Raw genomic sequence first — 14,917 nt, 5'->3', positions numbered from 1 at the left:
AGTGGAGTGGAGTGGAGTGGAATGCAGTGGAGTGGAAAGGAGCGGAGTGGAGTGGAGTGGAGTGGAGTGGAGTGGAGTGGAGTGGAGTGGAGTGGAGTGGAGTGGAGTGGAGTGGAGTGGAGTGGAGTGGAGAGGAGTGGAGTAGAGAGGAGTGGAATGCAGTGGAGTGGAGTGGAGTGGAATGCTGTGCAGTGAAGTGGAGTGGAGTGGAATGTAGTGGAGAGGAGAAGAGTGGAATGCAGTGCAGTGGAGTGGAATGCAGTGCAGTGAAGTGGAGTGGAGTGGAATGCAATGGAGTGGAGTGGAGTGGAGAGGAGTGGAATGCAGTGGAGTGGAGTGGAGTGGAGTGGAGTGGAGTGGAGTGGAGTGAAGTGGAGTGGAGTGGAGTGGAGTGGAATGCAGTGGAATGCAGGGAGTGGAGAGGAGTGGAGTGGAGAGGAGTGGAATGCAGTGCAGTGGAGTGGAATGCAGTGCAGTGAAGTGGAGTGGAGTGGAATGTAGTGGAGTGGAGAAGAGTGGAATGCAGTGCAGTAGAGTGGAATGCAGTGCAGTGAAGTGGAGTGGAGTGGAATGCAATGGAGTGGAGTGGAGTGGAGAGGAGTGGAATGCAGTGGAGTGGAGTGGAGTGGAGTGGAGTGGAGTGGAGTGGAGTGGAGTGGAGTGGAGTGGAGTGCAGTGGAGTGGAGTGGAGTGGAATGCAGTGGAATGCAGTGGATTGGAGTGGAGTGGAGTGGAGTGGAGTGGAGTGGAGTGGAGTGGAGAGGAGTGGAATGCAGTGGAGTGGAGTGAAGTGGAGTGGAGTGGAGTGGAGTGGAGTTGAATGCAGTAGAGTGGTGTGGAGTGGAGTGGAGTGGAGTGGAGTGGAGTGGAGTGGAGTGGAGTTGAATGCAGTGGAGTGGTGTGGAGTGGAGTGGAGTGGAGTGGAGTGGAGTGCAGTTGAGTGGAGTGGAGTGGAGTGGAGTGGAGTGGAGTGGAGTGGAGTGGAGTGGAGTGGAGTGGAGTGGAGAGGAGTGGAATGCAGTGGTGTGGAGTGAAGTGGAGTGGAGTGGAGTGGAGTGGAGTGGAGTGGAGTGGAGTGGAGTTGAATGCAGTGGAGTGGAGTGGAGTGGAGTGGAGTGGAGTGGAGTGGAGTGGAGTGGAGTGGAGTGGAGTGGAGTGGAGTGAAGTGGAGTTGAATGCAGTGGAGTGGAGTGGAGAGGAGTGGAGTGGAATGCGGTGGAGTGGAGTGGAGTGGAGTGGAGTGGAGTGGAGTGGAGTGGATATGAATGCAGTGGAGTGGAGTGGAGTGGAGTGGAGTGGAGTGGAGTGGAGTGGAGTGGAGTGGAGTGGAGTGGAGTGGAGTGGAGTGGAGTGGAGTGGAGAGGAGAAAAGTTGAATGCAGTGGAGTGGAGTGGAGTGGAGTGGAGTGGAGTGGAGTGGAGTGGAGTGGAGTGGAGTGGAATGCAGTGGAATGCAGTGGAGTGGAGAGGAGTGGAATGCAGTGCAGTGAAGTGGAATGCAGTGCAGTGGAGTGGAGAGGAGTGGAGTGGAGTGGAGAGGAGTGGAATGCAGTGGAGTGTAGAGGAGTGGAGTGGAATGCAGTGGAATGCAGTGGAGTGCAGTGGAGTGGAGAGGAGTGGAGTGGAGTGGAGTGGAGTGGAGTGGAGTGGAGTGGAGTGGAGTGGAGTGGAGTGGAGTGGAGTGGAGTGGAATGCAGTGGAGTGGAGAGGAGTGGAGTGGAGTGGAGTGGAGTGAAGTGGAGTGGAGTGGGATGGAGAGGAATTGTTTGGTGCATTGTGGAAATGTGTGGAGAGAACTGCAGTGGAGTGGAGTGGAGTGGAGTGGAGTGGAGTGGAGTGGAGTGGAGTGGAGTGGAGTGGAGTGGAGTGGAGTGGAGTGGAGTGGAGTGGAGTGGAGTGGAGTGGAGTGGAATAGAGTGGAGTGGTGTGGAATGGAGTGGAGTGGAGTGGAGTTGAGTTGAATGGTGAGGAAGTGTTGGAAGAGGAAAACTGTCGAGTGGATAGGTGTGTAGTGGAGTCGAGTGGAGAAAAGTGGAGTGGAATTCTGTGGTGTGGGGTGGAGAGGATTTTAGTAGAGGAGAGACGAGTTGATGAGTGGAGTGGAGTTCAAAGGAGTGGTGCGGAGTTGAGTGGACGGGAGTGGAGGGGAGGGGAGTGGAGTGGAGTGGGGTGGAATGAAGTAGGGCGGAGTGGGGGGGAGTGGGGTGGAGTGGTGTGGAGTAGAGTGAAGAGGAGTGCACATGTATGAAAAGGAATGAAGGAGAGGGTTGTGAGGTGTAGATGCCTTGATTGGAGAGTAGTGGAGTTCAAAGGAGTGGTGCGGAGTGGAGTGGAGGGGAGTGGAGGGGAGTGGAGTGGAGTGGAGTGGGGTGGAATGAAGTAGGGCGGAGTGGGGGGGAGTGGGGTGGAGTGGTGTGGAGTAGAGTGAAGAGGAGTGCACATGTATGAAAAGGAATGGAGGAGAGGGTAGTGAGGTGTAGATGCCTTGATTGGAGAGTAGTTGAGTAGAGTGGAGTGGAGTAGAGTGGAGTGGAGTGGAGTGGAGTGGAGTGGCATGGATAGGAATTGTTTGGTACATTGTGGAAATGTGTGGAGAGGAGTGGAGTGGGGTTGATTGGGGTGGAGTGGCGTGGAGTGGCGTGGAGTGGAGTGGAGTGGAGTGAAGTGGAGTGGAGTGGAGTGGAGTGGAGTGGAGTGGAGTGGAGTGGAGTGGAGTGGAGTGGAGTGGAGTGAAGTGGAGTGGAATGCAGTGGAATGCAGTGGAATGCAGTGGAATGCAGTGGAGTGGAGAGGAGTGGAATGCAGTGCAGTGGAATGCAGTGCAGTGGAGTGGAGAGGAGTGGAGTGGAGTGGAGAGGAGTGGAATGCAGTGGAGTGTAGAGGAGTGGAGTGGAATGCAGTGGAATGCAGTGGAGTGCAGTGGAGTGGAGAGGAGTGGAGTGGAGTGGAGTGGAGTGGAGTGGAGTGGAGTGGAGTGGAGTGGAGTGGAATGCAGTGGAGTGGAGAGGAGTGGAGTGGAGTGGAGTGGAGTGAAGTGGAGTGGAGTGGGATGGAGAGGAATTGTTTGGTGCATTGTGGAAATGTGTGGAGAGAACTGCAGTGGAGTGGAGTAGAGTGGAGTGGAGTGGAGTGGAGTGGAGTGGAGTGGAGTGGAGTGGAGTGGAGTGGAGTGGAGTGGAGTGGAATAGAGTGGAGTGGTGTGGAATGGAGTGGAGTGGAGTGGAGTGGAGTGGAGTGGAGTGGAGTGGAGTGGAGTGGAGTGGAGTGGAGTGGAGTGAAGTGGAGTGGAGTGGAATGCAGTGGAATGCAGTGGAATGCAGTGGAGTGGAGAGGAGTGGAATGCAGTGCAGTGAAGTGGAATGCAGTGCAGTGGAGTGGAGAGGAGTGGAGTGGAGTGGAGAGGAGTGGAATGCAGTGGAGTGTAGAGGAGTGGAGTGGAATGCAGTGGAATGCAGTGGAGTGCAGTGGAGTGGAGAGGAGTGGAGTGGAGTGGAGTGGAGTGGAGTGGAGTGGAGTGGAGTGGAATGCAGTGGAGTGGAGAGGAGTGGAGTGGAGTGGAGTGGAGTGAAGTGGAGTGGAGTGGGATGGAGAGGAATTGTTTGGTGCATTGTGGAAATGTGTGGAGAGAACTGCAGTGGAGTGGAGTGGAGTGGAGTGGAGTGGAGTGGAGAGAAATGCAATGGAGCTGAGTGGAGTGGAGAGGAGTGGAGTTCAGTGGAGTAGTGTGTAGTGGAGTGGAGTGCAGTGGACTGGGGAGGATTTGTTGCGAGATGAAAGCACTTGAGTGCAGAGGAGTGGAGTGGGGTGGAGTGGTGTGGAGTGGAGTGGCGTGGCGTGGAGTGGAGTGGAGTGGAGTAGGGTGGCGTGGGGTGGAGTAGAGTGAAGAGGAGTGCACATTTATGAAAAGGAATGGAGGAGAGGGTAGTGAGGTGTAGTTGCCTTGATTGGAGAGTAGTGGAGTGGAGTGGATAGGAGAGGACTGGAATGTAGAGGAGTAGATTGGAGTCGATTTGAGTTGATGTAAAGTGGAGTAGAGTGGAGTGGAGTAGAGTGGAGTGGAGTGGAGTGGAGTGGAGTGGAGTGGAGTGGAGTGGAGTGGAGTGGAGTGGAGTGGAGTTGAATGCAGTGGAGTGGAGTGGAGTGGAGTGGAGTGCAGTGGAGTGGAGTGGAGTGGAGTGGAGTGGAGTGGAGTGGAGTGGAGTGGAGTGGAGTGGAGTGGAGTGGAGTGGAGTGAAGTGGAGTTGAATGCAGTGGAGTGGAGTGGAGTGGAGTGGAGTGGAGTGGAATGCGGTGGAGTGGAGTGGAGTGGAGTGGAGTGGAGAGGAGAAAAGTTGAATGCAGTGGAGTGGAGTGGAGTGGAGTGGAGTGGAGTGGAGTGGAGTGGAGTGGAGTGGAGTGGAGTGGAGTGGAGTGGAGTGGAGTGGAGTTGAGAGGAGTGCAATGCAGTGCAGAGGAGTGGAATGCAGTGCAGAGGAGTGAAGTGGAGTGGAGTGGAGTGGAGTGTAGTGGAGTAGAGTAGAGTGGAGTGGAGTGGAATGCAGTTGAGTGGATTGGAGAGGAGTGGAATGCAGTGCAGTGGATTGGAATGCAGTGAAGTGGAGTGGAGTGGAGTGGAGTGGAGTGGAGTGGAGTGGAGTGGAGTGGAGTGGAGTGGAGTGGAGTGGAGTGGAGTGGAGTGGAGTGGAGTGGAGTGGAGTGTTGTGGAGAGGAGTGGAATGCAGTGCAGTAAAGTGGAGTGGAGTTTAATGCAGTGGAGTGGAGAGGAGTGGAATGCAGTGGAGTGGAGTGGAGTGGAGTGGAGTGGAGTGGAGTGGAGTGGAGTGGAGTGGAGTGGAGTGGAGTGGAGTGGAGTGGAGTGGAGTGGAATGCAGTGGAGTGGAGTGGAGTGGAGTGGAGTGGAGCGGAGTGGAGTGGAGTGGAGTGGAGTGGAGAGAAATGCAATGGAGCTGAGTGGAGTGGAGAGGAGTGGAGTTCAGTGGAGTAGTGTGTAGTGGAGTGGAGTGCAGTGGACTGGGGAGGATTTGTTGCGAGATGAAAGCACTTGAGTGCAGAGGAGTGGAGTGGGGTGGAGTGGTGTGGAGTGGAGTGGCGTGGCGTGGAGTGGAGTGGAGTGGAGTAGGGTGGAGTGGAGTGGAGTAGAGTGAAGAGGAGTGCACATTTATGAAATGGAATGGAGGAGAGGGTAGTGAGGTGTAGTTGCCTTGATTGGAGAGTAGTGGAGTGGAGTGGATAGGAGAGGACTGGAATGTAGAGGAGTAGATTGGAGTCGATTTGAGTTGATGTAAAGTGGAGTAGAGTGGAGTGGGGTAGAGTGGAGTGGAGTGGAGTGGAGTGGAGTGGAGTGGAGTGGAGTGGAGTGGAGTGGAGTGGAGTGGAGTTGAATGCAGTGGAGTGGAGTGGAGTGGAGTGGAGTGGAGTGGAGTGGAGTGGAGTGGAGTGGATATGAATGCAGTGGAGTGGAGTGGAGTGGAGTGGAGTGGAGTGGAGTGGAGTGGAGTGGAGTGGAGTGGAGTGGAGTGGAGTGGAGAGGAGAAAAGTTGAATGCAGTGGAGTGGAGTGGAGTGGAGTGGAGTGGAGTGGAGTGGAGTGGAGTGGAGTGGAGTGGAGTGGAGTGGAGTGGAGTGGAGTGGAGTGGAGTGGAGAGGAGTGCAATGCAGTGCAGAGGAGTGAAGTGGAGTGGAGTGGAGTGGAGTGGAGTGGAGTAGAGTAGAGTGGAGTGGAGTGGAATGCAGTTGAGTGGATTGGAGAGGAGTGGAATGCAGTGCAGTGGATTGGAATGCAATAAAGTGGAGTGGAGTGGAGTGGAGTGGAGTGGAGTGGAGTGGACTGGAGTGGAGTGGAGTGGACTGGAGTGGAGTGGAGTGTTGTGGAGAGGAGTGGAATGCAGTGCAGTAAAGTGGAGTGGAGTTTAATGCAGTGGAGTGGAGAGGAGTGGAATGCAGTGGAGTGGAGTGGAGTGGAGTGGAGTGGAATGCAGTGGAGTGGAGTGGAGTGGAGTGGAATGCAGTGGAGTGGAGTGGAGTGGAGTGGAGTGGAGTGGAGTGGAGTGGAGTGGAGTGGAGCGGAGTGGAGTGGAGTGGAGTGGAGTGGAGAGAAATGCAATGGAGCTGAGTGGAGTGGAGAGGAGTGGAGTTCAGTGGAGTAGTGTGTAGTGGAGTGGAGTGCAGTGGACTGGGGAGGATTTGTTTCGAGATGAAAGCACTTGAGTGCAGAGGAGTGGAGTGGGGTGGAGTGGTGTGGAGTGGAGTGGCGTGGCGTGGAGTGGAGTGGAGTGGAGTAGGGTGGAGTGGGGTGGAGTAGAGTGAAGAGGAGTGCACATTTATGAAAAGGAATGGAGGAGAGGGTAGTGAGGTGTAGTTGCCTTGATTGGAGAGTAGTGGAGTGGAGTGGATAGGAGAGGACTGGAATGTAGAGGAGTAGATTGGAGTCGATTTGAGTTGATGTAAAGTGGAGTAGAGTGGAGTGGAGTAGAGTGGAGTGGAGTGGAGTGGAGTGGAGTGGAGTGGAGTGGAGTGGAGTGGAGTGGAGTGGAGAGAAATGCAATGGAGCTGAGTGGAGTGGAGAGGAGTGGAGTTCAGTGGAGTAGTGTGTAGTGGAGTGGAGTGCAGTGGACTGGGGAGGATTTGTTGCGAGATGAAAGCACTTGAGTGCAGAGGAGTGGAGTGGGGTGGAGTGGTGTGGAGTGGAGTGGCGTGGCGTGGAGTGGAGTGGAGTGGAGTAGGGTGGAGTGGAGTGGAGTAGAGTGAAGAGGAGTGCACATTTATGAAAAGGAATGGAGGAGAGGGTAGTGAGGTGTAGTTGCCTTGATTGGAGAGTAGTGGAGTGGAGTGGATAGGAGAGGACTGGAATGTAGAGGAGTAGATTGGAGTCGATTTGAGTTGATGTAAAGTGGAGTAGAGTGGAGTGGAGTAGAGTGGAGTGGAGTGGAGTGGAGTGGAGTGGAGTGGAGTGGAGTGGAGTGGAGTGGAGTGGAGTGGAGTGGAGTGGAGTTGAATGCAGTGGAGTGGAGTGGAGTGGAGTGGAGTGGAGTGGAATGCGGTGGAGTGGAGTGGAGTGGAGTGGAGTGGAGAGGAGAAAAGTTGAATGCAGTGGAGTGGAGTGGAGTGGAGTGGAGTGGAGTGGAGTGGAGTGGAGTGGAGTGGAGTGGAGTGGAGTGGAGTGGAGTGGAGTGGAGTGGAGTGGAGTGGAGTGGAGTGGAGTGGAGTGGAGTGGAGTGTTGTGGAGAGGAGTGGAATGCAGTGCAGTAAAGTGGAGTGGAGTTTAATGCAGTGGAGTGGAGAGGAGTGGAATGCAGTGGAGTGGAGTGGAGTGGAGTGGAGTGGAGTGGAGTGGAGTGGAGTGGAGTGGAATGCAGTGGAGTGGAGTGGAGTGGAGTGGAATGCAGTGGAGTGGAGTGGAGTGGAGTGGAGTGGAGTGGAGTGGAGTGGAGTGGAGTGGAGTGGAGCGGAGTGGAGTGGAGTGGAGTGGAGTGGAGAGAAATGCAATGGAGCTGAGTGGAGTGGAGAGGAGTGGAGTTCAGTGGAGTAGTGTGTAGTGGAGTGGAGTGCAGTGGACTGGGGAGGATTTGTTGCGAGATGAAAGCACTTGAGTGCAGAGGAGTGGAGTGGGGTGGAGTGGTGTGGAGTGGAGTGGCGTGGCGTGGAGTGGAGTGGAGTGGAGTAGGGTGGAGTGGAGTGGAGTAGAGTGAAGAGGAGTGCACATTTATGAAAAGGAATGGAGGAGAGGGTAGTGAGGTGTAGTTGCCTTGATTGGAGAGTAGTGGAGTGGAGTGGATAGGAGAGGACTGGAATGTAGAGGAGTAGATTGGAGTCGATTTGAGTTGATGTAAAGTGGAGTAGAGTGGAGTGGAGTAGAGTGGAGTGGAGTGGAGTGGAGTGGAGTGGAGTGGAGAGAAATGCAATGGAGCTGAGTGGAGTGGAGAGGAGTGGAGTTCAGTGGAGTAGTGTGTAGTGGAGTGGAGTGCAGTGGACTGGGGAGGATTTGTTGCGAGATGAAAGCACTTGAGTGCAGAGGAGTGGAGTGGGGTGGAGTGGTGTGGAGTGGAGTGGCGTGGCGTGGAGTGGAGTGGAGTGGAGTAGGGTGGAGTGGGGTGGAGTAGAGTGAAGAGGAGTGCACATTTATTAAAAGGAATGGAGGAGAGGGTAGTGAGGTGTAGTTGCCTTGATTGGAGAGTAGTGGAGTGGAGTGGATAGGAGAGGACTGGAATGTAGAGGAGTAGATTGGAGTCGATTTGAGTTGATGTAAAGTGGAGTAGAGTGGAGTGGAGTAGAGTGGAGTGGAGTGGAGTGGAGTGGAGTGGAGTGGAGTGGAGTGGAGTGGAGTGGAGTGGAGTGGAGTTGAGTGGAGTGGAGTGGAGTGGAGTGGAGTGGAGTGGAGTGGAGTGGAGAGGAGTGGAATGCAGTGGTGTGGAGTGAAGTGGAGTGGAGTGGAGTGGAGTGGAGTGGAGTGGAGTGGAGTGGAGTTGAATGCAGTGGAGTGGAGTGGAGTGGAGTGGAGTGGAGTGGAGTGGAGTGGAGTGGAGTGGAGTGGAGTGGAGTGGAGTGAAGTGGAGTTGAATGCAGTGGAGTGGAGTGGAGAGGAGTGGAGTGGAATGCGGTGGAGTGGAGTGGAGTGGAGTGGAGTGGAGTGGAGTGGAGTGGAGTGGAGTGGAGTGGATATGAATGCAGTGGAGTGGAGTGGAGTGGAGTGGAGTGGAGTGGAGTGGAGTGGAGTGGAGTGGAGTGGAGTGGAGTGGAGTGGAGAGGAGAAAAGTTGAATGCAGTGGAGTGGAGTGGAGTGGAGTGGAGTGGAGTGGAGTGGAGTGGAGTTGAGTGGAGTGGAGTGGAGTGGAGTGGAGTGGAGTGGAGAGGAGTGCAATGCAGTGCAGAGGAGTGAAGTGGAGTGGAGTGGAGTGGAGTGGAGTGGAGTAGAGTAGATTGGAGTGGAGTGGAATGCAGTTGAGTGGATTGGAGAGGAGTGGAATGCAGTGCAGTGGATTGGAATGCAATGAAGTGGAGTGGAGTGGAGTGGAGTGGAGTGGAGTGGACTGGAGTGGAGTGGAGTGGAGTGGAGTGGTATGGAGTGTTGTGGAGAGGAGTGGAATGCAGTGCAGTAAAGTGGAGTGGAGTTTAATGCAGTGGAGTGGAGAGGAGTGGAATGCAGTGGAGTGGAGTGGAGTGGAGTGGAGTGGAATGCAGTGGAGTGGAGTGGAGTGGAGTGGAATGCAGTGGAGTGGAGTGGAGTGGAGTGGAGTGGAGTGGAGTGGAGTGGAGTGGAGTGGAGCGGAGTGGAGTGGAGTGGAGTGGAGTGGAGAGAAATGCAATGGAGCTGAGTGGAGTGGAGAGGAGTGGAGTTCAGTGGAGTAGTGTGTAGTGGAGTGGAGTGCAGTGGACTGGGGAGGATTTGTTTCGAGATGAAAGCACTTGAGTGCAGAGGAGTGGAGTGGGGTGGAGTGGTGTGGAGTGGAGTGGCGTGGCGTGGAGTGGAGTGGAGTGGAGTAGGGTGGAGTGGGGTGGAGTAGAGTGAAGAGGAGTGCACATTTATGAAAAGGAATGGAGGAGAGGGTAGTGAGGTGTAGTTGCCTTGATTGGAGAGTAGTGGAGTGGAGTGGATAGGAGAGGACTGGAATGTAGAGGAGTAGATTGGAGTCGATTTGAGTTGATGTAAAGTGGAGTAGAGTGGAGTGGAGTAGAGTGGAGTGGAGTGGAGTGGAGTGGAGTGGAGTGGAGTGGAGTGGAGTGGAGTGGAGTGGAGTGGAGTGGAGTGGAGTGGAGTGGAGAGAAATGCAATGGAGCTGAGTGGAGTGGAGAGGAGTGGAGTTCAGTGGAGTAGTGTGTAGTGGAGTGGAGTGCAGTGGACTGGGGAGGATTTGTTGCGAGATGAAAGCACTTGAGTGCAGAGGAGTGGAGTGGGGTGGAGTGGTGTGGAGTGGAGTGGCGTGGCGTGGAGTGGAGTGGAGTGGAGTAGGGTGGAGTGGGGTGGAGTAGAGTGAAGAGGAGTGCACATTTATGAAAAGGAATGGAGGAGAGGGTAGTGAGGTGTAGTTGCCTTGATTGGAGAGTAGTGGAGTGGAGTGGATAGGAGAGGACTGGAATGTAGAGGAGTAGATTGGAGTCGATTTGAGTTGATGTAAAGTGGAGTAGAGTGGAGTGGAGTGGAGTGGAGTGGAGTGGAGTGGAGTGGAGTGGAGTGGAGTGGAGTGGAGTGGAGCTGAATGCAGTGGAGTGGAGTGGAGTGGAGTGGAGTGCAGTGGAGTGGAGTGGAGTGGAGTGGAGTGGAGTGGAGTGGAGTGGAGTGGAGTGGAGTGGAGTGGAGTGGAGTGGAGTGGAGTGGAGTGAAGTGGAGTTGAATGCAGTGGAGTGGAGTGGAGTGGAGTGGAGTGGAGTGGAATGCGGTGGAGTGGAGTGGAGTGGAGTGGAGTGGAGAGGAGAAAAGTTGAATGCAGTGGAGTGGAGTGGAGTGGAGTGGAGTGGAGTGGAGTGGAGTGGAGTGGAGTGGAGTGGAGTGGAGTGGAGTGGAGTGGAGTGGAGTGGAGTGGAGTGGAGTTGAGAGGAGTGCAATGCAGTGCAGAGGAGTGGAATGCAGTGCAGAGGAGTGAAGTGGAGTGGAGTGGAGTGGAGTGGAGTGGAGTAGAGTAGAGTGGAGTGGAGTGGAATGCAGTTGAGTGGATTGGAGAGGAGTGGAATGCAGTGCAGTGGATTGGAATGCAGTGAAGTGGAGTGGAGTGGAGTGGAGTGGAGTGGAGTGGAGTGGAGTGGAGTGGAGTGGAGTGGAGTGGAGTGGAGTGGAGTGGAGTGGAGTGGAGTGGAGTGGAGTGGAGTGGAGTGTTGTGGAGAGGAGTGGAATGCAGTGCAGTAAAGTGGAGTGGAGTTTAATGCAGTGGAGTGGAGAGGAGTGGAATGCAGTGGAGTGGAGTGGAGTGGAGTGGAGTGGAGTGGAGTGGAGTGGAGTGGAATGCAGTGGAGTGGAGTGGAGTGGAGTGGAATGCAGTGGAGTGGAGTGGAGTGGAGTGGAGTGGAGTGGAGTGGAGTGGAGCGGAGTGGAGTGGAGTGGAGTGGAGTGGAGAGAAATGCAATGGAGCTGAGTGGAGTGGAGAGGAGTGGAGTTCAGTGGAGTAGTGTGTAGTGGAGTGGAGTGCAGTGGACTGGGGAGGATTTGTTGCGAGATGAAAGCACTTGAGTGCAGAGGAGTGGAGTGGGGTGGAGTGGTGTGGAGTGGAGTGGCGTGGCGTGGAGTGGAGTGGAGTGGAGTAGGGTGGAGTGGAGTGGAGTAGAGTGAAGAGGAGTGCACATTTATGAAAAGGAATGGAGGAGAGGGTAGTGAGGTGTAGTTGCCTTGATTGGAGAGTCGTGGAGTGGAGTGGATAGGAGAGGACTGGAATGTAGAGGAGTAGATTGGAGTCGATTTGAGTTGATGTAAAGTGGAGTAGAGTGGAGTGGAGTAGAGTGGAGTGGAGTGGAGTGGAGTGGAGTGGAGTGGAGAGAAATGCAATGGAGCTGAGTGGAGTGGAGAGGAGTGGAGTTCAGTGGAGTAGTGTGTAGTGGAGTGGAGTGCAGTGGACTGGGGAGGATTTGTTGCGAGATGAAAGCACTTGAGTGCAGAGGAGTGGAGTGGGGTGGAGTGGTGTGGAGTAGAGTGAAGAGGAGTGCACATGTATGAAAAGGAATGAAGGAGAGGGTAGTGAGGTGTAGTTGCCTTGATTGGAGATCAGTGGAGTGGAGTGGAGTGGAGTGGAGTGGAGTGGAGTGGAGTGGAGTGGGATGAATAGGAATTGTTGGGTGCATTGTGGAAATGTGTGGAGAGGAGTGGAGTGGGGTGGAGTGGGGTGCAGTGACGTGGAGTGGCGTGGAGTAGAGTGGAGAGGAGTGGAATGCAGTGGAGTGGAGTGGAGTGGAGTGGAGTGGAGTGGAGTGGAGTGGAGTGGAGTGGAGTGGAGTGGAGTGGAGTGGAGTGGAATGCAGTGGAATGCAGTGGAGTGGAGAGGAGTGGAATGCAGTGCAGAGAAGTGGAATGCAGTGCAGTGGAGTGGAGAGGAGTGGAGTGGAGTGGAGAGGAGTGGAATGCAGTGGAGTGGAGTGGAGTGGAGTGGAATGCAGTGGAATGCAGTGGAGTGCAGTGGAGTGGAGAGGAGTGGAGTGGAGTTGAGTGGAGTGGAGTGGAGTGGAGAGGAGTGGAATGCAGTGGTGTGGAGTGGAATGTTGTGCAGTGAAGTGGAGTGGAGTGGAATGCAGTGGAGTGGAGAGAAGTGGAATGCAGTGCAGTGGAGTGGAATGCAGTGCAGTGAAGTGGAGTGGAGTGGAATGCAGTGGAGTAGAGAGGAGTGGAGTGGAGTGGAGTGGATTGGAGTGGAGTGGAGTGGAGTGGAGTGGAGTGGAGTGGAGTGGAGTGGAGTGGAGTGGAGTGGAGAGGAGTGGAATGCAGTGGAGTGGAGTGGAGTGGAGTGGAGTGGAGTGGAGTGGAGTGGAGTGGAGTGGAGTGGAGTGGAGAGGAGTGGAATGCAGTGGTGTGGAGTGGAATGCTGTGCAGTGAAGTGGAGTGGTGTGGAATGCTGTGGAGTGGAGAGAAGTGGAATGCAGTGCAGTGGAGTGGAATGCAGTGCAGTGAAGTGGAGTGGAGTGGAATGCAGTGGAGTAGAGAGGAGTGGAGTGGAGTGGAGTGGAGTGGAGTGCAGTGGAGTGGAGTGGAGTGGAGTGGAGTGGAGTGGAGTGGAGTGGAGTGGAGTGGAGAGGAGTGGAGTGGAGTGGAGTGGAGAGGAGTGGAGTGGAGTGGTGTGGAGTGGAGTGGAGTGTTAATCAGTGGAATGCAGTGGAATGCACTGGAGTGCAGTGGAGAGGAGAGGAGAGGAGAGGAGAGGAGTGGAGTGGAGTGGAGTGGAGTGGAGTGGAGAGAAATGCAATGGAGCTGAGTGGAGTGGAGAGGAGTGGAGTTCAGTGGAGTAGTGTGTAGTGGAGTGGAGTGCAGTGGACTGGGGAGGATTTGTTGCGAGATGAAAGCACTTGAGTGCAGAGGAGTGGAGTGGGGTGGAGTGGTGTGGAGTGGAGTGGCGTGGCGTGGAGTGGAGTGGAGTGGAGTAGGGTGGAGTGGGGTGGAGTAGAGTGAAGAGGAGTGCGCATTTATGAAAAGGAATGGAGGAGAGGGTAGTGAGGTGTAGTTGCCTTGATTGGAGAGTAGTGGAGTGGAGTGGATAGGAGAGGACTGGAATGTAGAGGAGTAGATTGGAGTCGATTTGAGTTGATGTAAAGTGGAGTAGAGTGGAGTAAAGTAGAGTGGAGTGGAGTGGAGTGGAGTGGAGTGGAGTGGAGTGGAGTGGAGTGGAGTGGAGTGGAGTGGAGTGGAGTGAAGTGGAGTGGAGTGGAGTGGGATGGAGAGGAATTGTTTGGTGCATTGTGGAAATGTGTGGAGAGGACTGCAGTGGAGTGGAGTGGAGTGGAGTGAAGTGGAGTGGAGTGGAGTGGAGTGGAGTGGAGTGGAGTGGAGTGGAGTGGAGTGGAGTGGAGTGGAATAGAGTGGAGTGGTGTGGAATGGAGTGGAGTGGAGTGGAGTTGAGTTGAATGGTGAGGAAGTGTTGGAAGAGGAAAAATGTCGAGTGGATAGGTGTGTAGTGGAGTCGAGTGGAGAAAAGTGGAGTGGAATTCTGTGGTGTGGGGTGGAGAGGATTTTAGTAGAGGAGAGACGAGTTGAAGAGAGTGGAGTGGAGTTCAAAGGAGTGGTGCGGAGTGGAGTGGACGGGAGTGGAGGGGAGTGGAGTGGAGTGGAGTGGGGTGGAATGAAGTAGGGCGGAGTGGGGGGGAGTGGGGTGGAGTGGTGTGGAGTAGAGTGAAGAGGAGTGCACATGTATGAAAAGGAATGGAGGAGAGGGTAGTGAGGTGTAGATGCCTTGATTGGAGAGTAGTTGAGTAGAGTGGAGTGGAGTAGAGTGGAGTGGAGTGGAGTGGAGTGGAGTGGCATGGATAGGAATTGTTTGGTACATTGTGGAAATGTGTGGAGAGGAGTGGAGTGGGGTTGATTGGGGTGGAGTGGCGTGGAGTGGCGTGGAGTGGAGTGGAGTGGAGTGGAGTGGAGTGGAGTGGGATGGATAGGAATTGTTTGGCGCATTGTGGAAATGTGTGGAGAGGAGTGGAGTGGAGTGGAGAGGAGTGGAGTGGAGTAAAGTTGAGTGGAGTGGAAGGGAGTGGAGGGGCGTGGAGTGGAGTGGAGTGGGGTGTAATGAAGTGGGGTGGAGTGGGGTGGAGTGGTGTGGAGTAGAGTGAAGAGGAGTGCACATGTATGAAAAGGAATGAAGGAGAGGGTAGTGAGGTGTAGATGCCTTGATTGGAGAGTAGTGGAGTTCAAAGGAGTGGTGCGGAGTGGAGTTGAGGGGAGTGGAGGGGAGTGGAGTGGAGTGGAGTGGGGTGGAATGAAGTAGGGCGGAGTGGGGGGGAGTGGGGTGGAGTGGTGTGGAGTAGAGTGAAGAGGAGTGCACATGTATGAAAAGGAATGGAGGAGAGGGTAGTGAGGTGTAGATGCCTTGATTGGAGAGTAGTGGAGTAGAGTGGAGTGGAGTGGAGTGGAGTGGAGTGGAGTGGGATGGATAGGAATTGTTCGGTGCATTGTGGAAATGTGTGGAGAGGAGTGGAGTGGGGTGGAGTGGGGTGGAGTGGCGTGGAGTGGCGTGGAGTGGAGTGGAGTGGAGTGGAGTGGAGTGGAGTGGAGTGGATTGGAGTGGAGTGGAGTGGAGTGGAGTGGAGTGGGATGGATAGGAATTGTTTGGCGCATTGTGGAAATGTGTGGAGAGGAGTGGAGTGGAGAGGAGTGGAGTGTAGTGGAGTAAAGTTGAGTGGAGTGGAGTGGAGGGGAGAGGAGGGGCGTGGAGTGGAGTGGAGTGGGGTGGAATGAAGTGGGGTGGAATGAAGTGGGGTGGAGTGGTGTGGAGTAGAGTGAAGAGGAGTGCACATGTATGA

Source organism: Cyrtonyx montezumae, unplaced genomic scaffold (assembly GCF_038088225.1).
Source record: "Cyrtonyx montezumae isolate F1298 unplaced genomic scaffold, pur_monq_1.0 scaffold_53, whole genome shotgun sequence".
NCBI classification, from domain to species: domain Eukaryota; kingdom Metazoa; phylum Chordata; class Aves; order Galliformes; family Odontophoridae; genus Cyrtonyx; species Cyrtonyx montezumae.
This window is presented reverse-complemented; position numbering follows the sequence as displayed.